We start from the raw sequence: 8158 nt of genomic DNA on the forward strand, positions 1-8158 counted from the left end.
TTTGAGTAGATGTGTGTAAGAGAAAAAGTGATTGAGAAGGAGAGAGGAGAGAGGAGAGAGAAAAAGTGATTGATTGATGTGTAAGAGAGAGAAAGTGATTTTAGAAATTTTTTGAGAAAAACTCAAACCAAACAATTTTTTAGAATTTTTTTTCTAAAACTCATCTCCCAAATGCAAACCAAACATACCCTTGAATTCTCCTACCGTTTGCTTGATGACTAATTAAGAGTCACCAAAAACTTGCAGCTTTCGAACCTTGAACTCTATGGCCAACTCAAGTCCAGTTATTAAAGCCCCGTACCCAGCTTGATTACAGGACTGCACAAGTTACTTATCCTACTGATAAGCAAACTAATACATCAACTGATTAGAAGTAATCAAGACAATACCAGCTCCAACTCCCTTATCTATTTTAGATCCATCAAACATTAACCTCCAAGGCTCAGTATCTATCACATGAACCTTAAACAAATCTGGTTCAACAAGCAAGCATGGATGCTCTGCCAAAAAATCTGCCAAGGCCTGTCCTTTACAGTTTTCTGTGGCACATACTTAAAGCAATATTCAATTAAGGCCAACACCCATTTACCTTGCCTACCTCTTAACATAGGACTAGACAACATATATTTTATTACATTAGTTTGTGCAACAACAAACACTTCTGAAGGGAGCATGTAATGTCTAAGTTTTATGGCAGCAAAATATAAAGCCAAACATAACTTTTCGACAAAAGTGTGCCTAGTTTTAGCATCGTTCAACCTCCTACTCAAGTAATAAATATCCTGCTCATGACCCATATCATTTTCCAGGACCAATAGAGATCCAATCAAAAGGTCACATGCTGAAATATAAAGCTTCAAAGGCTTTCCATAAACAGGTGGCTTAAGTACTGGAGGATTGGTCAAATACTTCTTGATCAGGTCAAAAGCCTTTGGTGACATTCATTCCATTTAAAATCACCATCTAACTTTATCTTCACCAAAGTCTTCCTGGCTAAATTGGCTATGAATCTTCTTAAGAAATTAATCTTCCCCAAGAAACTTTGCAATTCTTTCTTATTGGTTGGGGGTTTAGTTGCCAATATAGCCTGGGCTTTGTTAGCATCTACCTTTATTCCTTTGTGATGCACTAAAAAGCCTAAGAACTTTCCAGCCGTTACCCTAAAGGCACATTTTAGAGGTTTACTTTTAACTTGTGGCTTCCCATCTTTTGAAATGTTTGTCTTAAATGGTTCAAATGCTCTTCAAACGTGTCTGATTTGACAGCCACATCATCAATATATAACCCTAAAAACTTTCCTATCAAGTCATGAAATATAAGATTCATTGCCCTCTGATAGGTGGCTCCAGCATTTTTCTAACCAAAAGGCATGAGCACCCATTCAAATGTACCCAGAGCCCTAGGACACCTGAATGAAATTTTATGAATGTCATTTGGATTGATGAAAATTTGGTTTTACCAGCACGCCCATCCATGAATGATAAGACCTTGTTTTTAGCTGCTGAATCAACTAGCAAATCAGCCACTGGCACAGGATACTCATCTTTTGGAGTTGCTAGATTTAAATTCCTAAAATCTATCCAAACTCTTAATTTTCCATTTTTCTTCATGACAGGCACAATATTTGACAGCCATTCCACATACCTGGCTGTCCTAATAAAACATGCCTTTAAAAGCCTCTCAATTTCTTCTTTGACTGACAAAGTTACTTCATTAGTCATTCTCTTTGGGGGTTGTTTATGTGGAGTGAAGCTATTTTTTATTGGCAGCCTATGTTCTACTAAAGTCCTATCCAAACCAGGCATTTCTTCATAACTCCAAGCAAAGCAATCCACATACTCAAATAGCAAGTCAATCAACTTGCCTTTACTTTCATTAGATAAACTAGCATTTACATAGATTGGCCTTTTATAGGCCTCAGTACCCAAGTTGAACTTCTCCAAAGGATGTCGAACATCTGCTTTAAGGTCATCCAACTTGGTAAGAGCAGCTCTCAAATGTTCTAATTGCACCTCTTTATAACTCATAAGGCTATTGTTTATTACACATTCTGCCCATGAACAAATAGACATTGACTTAAACTTAAACTTACTTGCAAGAAAGAACTTTAAAAGTCTGACAAAAGTAGACCTAATTACACGGGTTGCGGCTATCTTATCCAACCCGTCTTTTTCATATATCTGCATTTGCATCTCTAACTTCTGTCACTTCCTCAATCACAAGCCCTTTCTGTTTCTTCACCAGGCTTGGTTTGGCCAATTCTTGGCCTATCTGCTTGAACCCCTCTTCTATGATGTGCTTGAACTCTTTATTAGTCAAGCTTTTCCCTTGGGATCTGACCATGTCTTCAACCATTTCCACTAGTCCTAAGTCTTCATCATAGGGAACCGCCTCTATGTTATGGACATGTGCTACAAAAGGGTTGGCATCTGCCCAATAAATTTCCCTTCCCTTCTACTCATCTTGCCCATTACTGGTTATGAAAATTAGAGCTTGATGCAAAGAAAATGGTACACACCCATTAAGGTGTATCCAATCCCTTCCTAGAAACACATTGTAGTTAGAAGTGGAATCAATCACAAAGAAAGTGGTTCCCATTAACCTTGAACCAATCAGAAGTTGGATAGCAACAACTCCCCTTTCTTCAGATGATCCCCTAGCAAGATTGCTTATATTAATATCTATAGGCAACAAATCTTCCATTGACTTACCTATTGCCCTCAGAGTTTTGGAAGGTGGCAATTGCTCCATTGTCCACCAACACTTTGTCTACAGGAACTTCATCTAGATGGGCTCTCATATACAATGGTCTTAAATGCCTCATAAACTTTTCTCCGGGCTTCTATAACACCACCTTCTCACCATCGACAGACTTAACTACTTCTATAGACCTTGGTGGCTTAACCTCTACCTTAGTCATTGCCACTAGCACAACTGGCCCTGCCTAGTCTTCTACATCCCCTGCCAATATGTTTGGCTGGTCTGGTTTGGCCTGAAACTTTTTTGGAATGGCCATAATCATATTACACTCTTTTGGATAAGGAAAAGAACCAAATTCGATAGCAGCCAACTTCTTCCCAAAGTCACCATCAGAACTGTCTGACTTGACTTCTTCTCCTTTAGCTTACTCACCAGAATGTACCATATTATCCATGGGCAATTCCTAGCATTGAATCTCTTGCATTGTCACATCTTCCCCATCCTCATCATCTTCATCAGATATCAAATCCTTTTCTAGCTCTTTCAATAGTGGACTGCCTCTCTTCTCCTATAAATAGGGAAAATTGAGGCACCCAGAAATTCCTTGGGAGAGGCATATTATCCACATCTAGAGGATATGGAGTCCTGAACATAGGTTTGTCTGGCCTCCTCAAGCTTGGGCCATACATTTCTTGAATCAAGTTCATTATTTTCTCCATGTTATTAATCTGAGGGTCTAAGTATTGCTGTTGATGTCCCCGTCCTTGGACTTCTGGTTTGAAGTAAGGAAAAGAGGGGCCAAACCCTTTAGGCCTTGGGTTCATCATGTTGGGTTCATAGTATGGTTGTTGTATGGCATTATCCTGTATATTCTGAGGCCTTACTTGATTGATTGGCTTATTTCTATGTTCTACCATAGCATGATAACCTGCTATAGGCCCATCAAATGCATGTATACCATACATTTGTGGCCTTAATTGCCCTCCAGGTCTCATTCCTATATCATTTAAGTTGTGATTAAACACTGGGTTTGCAAGGTACTCCCTCTCAAACATGGGATTTACAGACATTCCCTCCACATGTCTTTCTCGGAGTGTGGGAGGTCTATAAAATGATACAAGTTCATTTACATTTGTATGTTGTGGGGGGGACCACTGGAGTTATGAATTGTGCTTTATTTACCTGAGTCTCCTCCCCAACCCTTCTTGATTAGCTGGGCTTGATGTTAGCCTTCTCAAACAAAGCCAACAAGTCATCTACTATCAATTGGTTCTTACATGTAGACACAGAGCCAATTGCTTGTTGAGTGTGCAGTAGAAGAGCCCTTCTTGGATCAGTAGGAGGGCAACTGGATTGACCAGTTTTCGCCATTTCCTTGACCTATTTCCTATCTGGCCACTTAATGGCCACCACCTAGGTTGTCTTGTACTCCTTCGACCCCACCATCTAACTCTTCTCCATCTTCAACCCTTTTCTCAGGGTCTTCAAAAACTTCGTGTTGTTTCTTCCTAGCCATCACACCAAATTAGACAGGTCCCTTTGGGCATGCCAAAATATGTTTGCAAAAATCTGGTTTGGGTCAAATCGACAGAGAAACCAAACTTCCATAAACAACAAGAGATCAGACAATTGTGGTTGGTGTTTTATGCCTTGACAATTTCAAGGACCTCTTTGGAGGTTGTAATGTGAAGAAACAAGTGTAAATAAACTGAAATTTGATTGAAGAACATGTAAACTTGCCACTTAATTACAAGTTCAAAATGCATAACAATCGACAGAGGAAAACTTGGCCACAGAGGCTGAATTACAAACAAACTACTCCTAAGTACAAAAGCAACTTCTAATTATGTTATGTTTCTCCTAATTCCACATGGGTTGTGAATTTTGTTGAAGGTCCTTTTCTATTTGAACTTCCACCTTTCATATGACTTTCAATGGCCATGTTGTGCTGCCACGTGCTCATGAACTGCAACTGCTACAATTGTCTTTGAATTCCCTTTTTTCCTACTACTGCCATGTACTACCTCCTCATTCCTCTTTTTTGGGCCACTAACTTCACTTCCTTTATTCTTGGCCCTCTTCTAAACGTGTTCGAGCCTCTGTCAATGGAAAATTTTAAGCTTTTGGTGCCAACACCTCCTTAACAGCTTGCTTACGCATGCGTTGGCAACAAAGATTCTTTGTTTCTTGTCATTTTCTCATATACTTCTTGCAGATGTTGCCTGAGCTTTTATCATGCTGATTGTGGATTTCAATAGTTTGCAGGGCAAACTTTATACATTCTTCTCTTTTAGTTCATTCCTATTGGAATGAGTATTAGATAATCACCACATAGTGAGTTACAAATACCCATGTTTTAGTGGTACTTCAATCCTGCAATTGCAACATTTCTGTGTGCCACTAGAATCCTCTCTCGAGGTCTGGTATGGACAAAAAGAAGAATGAAATTCCAACCTCCAACCTTCCACACCAGCAAAACAAACGTGCCACTAAGGCATCAAATAAGGAGAGAAGATAATGATAACGACGAAACAATTTTATAGATGCCTCAGATTCCAAAATCTATTTAATATAGAATTTAATATTTCTTTTCGGTTTGCCTTCTACCAAACTACTAATTTCCAATGTAAAGAAGTGATCAATTCCAACTATTTTTTCTATCTCAAATGTATTAGACAAACTTTGCACTGCAACTAACTTAGTAATAGTATTGTTCTAAGAAAAAAAAAAAACTTAGTAATAGTAGGTATAACCTAGATAGCTAATACGCAGAAAAGTTAGCCCAATAAATCATATAGAAGACTTAAATATGGCCATTTGGCATGAATACATACATACATACATAGATTTACACACATAAAACTCATCAAAGCCATAACCAAAAAAATTAAATTCACTAAACAAAACATGTTCCACAAACATAGTAAGTACCATTTAAAATTAAATTTTGGAATCTCTTGTCAAATTAAAAAAGAAAACAAAATCAGAACCAAAGAAGAACATCCAACACTAGAAATCTAATCAATGCGCTTTTATATTTGTGAAGGAACTATAGGTAGAAACCATCATACTTAGAAGCCTGGTCATAGCTGAAGAACATGACTGTTGAATTTGGAACAATACGTGCACAATTAGTACCGTTGCCTTTAAATAATCCTCTGAAGCCCTCAATTCTCCATATATACTTCAGGTCTAATGAAATCCATTTTTTATCTAAAATTTGAAGGGGAAAAAATCCCGAAAATAGTTTTAGGAGCAAGTCATCAACCAAGATTACATGTTTCTTAAAAAATAAAAATGAAAAACAAAAATGATGCCAAACAAGCAATTTAAGGGCCACAAAATATTTTTTTGGTACCAAATCCAATGGATTGGAATGTTGACACACTTGTCGAGTTGAGTTAGATTGAGATATGAGTTTATAAAACCTAATTACAATCTAATTGCATAAAAGCCGGTTCCTTGGACAAATTGGTTGTAAAAAAACCTTTTGAGTTGGGAGAAAATTTAAAGTGAATGAGAGAAAGATCACCAAGAGATAGTCTGTCAACATAACAACAACAGCAAATAAAAGTTATGGACTTGGAATCAAGGACCATCATCATCAACATCATCACCAACATTATCTTGATCTTCTTCTTCTTGTTCTTCTTCTTCAGCAGCAGCAGCAGCAACAACAACATCATTATCATTCTTGAAGTATGCATGTGTAAGCGTATCAACAGGTGATACTCTTCTAGCTGGATTTAGGCAGAGCATTTCTTGCATGAAAGTAGTCAAATTTAAGATAAACTAGATGATCTAAGAGAGTGAGAGAGGGAAAAAAAAAACAAGTATAAGAAGAAATAAGAATCTTTTTAATATATAGAGATCAACACATACTCAAATTACAAATAAAAACATCATTTTCAGTAGACATTAGCAAGATCAGTAACAATGAAGTGCAATAGAGAATCAAATCAAGTACAACTAATATAATGTAACATTTTCATGGGCGCAAAAGTTGGCACATCACCACATAGGGGGGAAGAGGGATAAAAGTCGAGTATTGACCTCCATAGGCAAACAATTTGGCCTCTACTGGTACCTAACTTCTAGATGAGGACATTGAGTATCTTGGATGAGAAACCCATAAATCTCTGTAAAGTACTCAACAACATACTTCATTATACCCCTTTCATTAATTGGGAATCTAATAAATATGAACAATAAACCAGTCAGACAAAGAACATGCGAAAAGAATCTCAAGAAATGTGTGAAGTTGAATAATAAAAAGGTAATTTCTTCCATTAAGAATCATAAACTAGACCCTTACAATGAAGTGCAACAAGATGTATGACATTTTCTACACGTATTTCCTTGGTTTGTGACATCAACCTTTACTCCTCCCAAAGCTTTCTTCACTTGTTACACAAATAAAGCCAAATTACCCAGATAGATTACTCAAATTTTCAACTTAACTGCATGCGAGCTGCATGAAATGGCCTTGACTGAGCCCCATTACCACAAGAAAAAAAAAATATATATATATAGGAGATGAGGAACTTTGAAATAGAAACCAACATTGACTAAATAACATTATAATAAGCCCCCTTAAAAATCTAATTGAACATTTTTTGTCATCAAAGGTTGTAGGAGAGTATCCTATGGTTGATGAAGTTCTAATTTCTACTTACAATTTCAAGTCCATGCTCCATCTTTCCTGTACGCAAACAGTCATACATTGTTCTGACCAATTCAGCTTTACTATTTGCTTCTACACCATCATTCGGTTCTTCTTCTTCTTCTTCTTCTTCTTCTTCTTCTTCTTCTTCAGCAAGAGAGGGGCTAACAATATCAACAGCTCCTGCCACTTGCTGTCCATATATCGAAACAACTAAAAATGTAAATCATAGGAAAACACATATATGAAAATAAGACAAAAAATAAAAAAAAAAAAAGAAAAGAGAAAAGAAATCAAGTTGGTAGAATTACTTACCTCCTCTCCATCAAAGCCATCTTCACCGTTTGAGTCATTATCAGAGTTGTTGGGGTTCACATCATCATCACCATCATAAACAATTCGCTAAAACATATTCTAATAAATTCGTATTAACTTCCAACTCAATTTCGGATTCGATTGATTATTGTTTTGTGCTAACTGATGTTGCTCAATTCCAAGATGAGTAGCTCAATACACTTTCATCAACCAATTTGTCTTTCTTTCTTCATGCCTATCAAAGTGATAGTATGTGATGGACTGAGTTGAGATTGTTACGACTTGTGTTCCAATTACAACATCATTCACTAACGAGCATTGATGCCACTCATATTTTCCTGGAATATGAATAGCCGGGTCATGCGCAAACAAGAAGTAGAAGTTTCCTACCCGGTTATAAATATCAACCATTGCTTGATTCAGGTGTGTAGGGTTCATAGGCAAATCTAGTGACAAAACCCTAAAGATGGGGGTGTTCTC

This window comes from Camellia sinensis, chromosome 14 (assembly GCF_055761805.1).
Source record: "Camellia sinensis isolate YWXY chromosome 14, ASM5576180v1, whole genome shotgun sequence".
Taxonomy (NCBI): domain Eukaryota; kingdom Viridiplantae; phylum Streptophyta; class Magnoliopsida; order Ericales; family Theaceae; genus Camellia; species Camellia sinensis.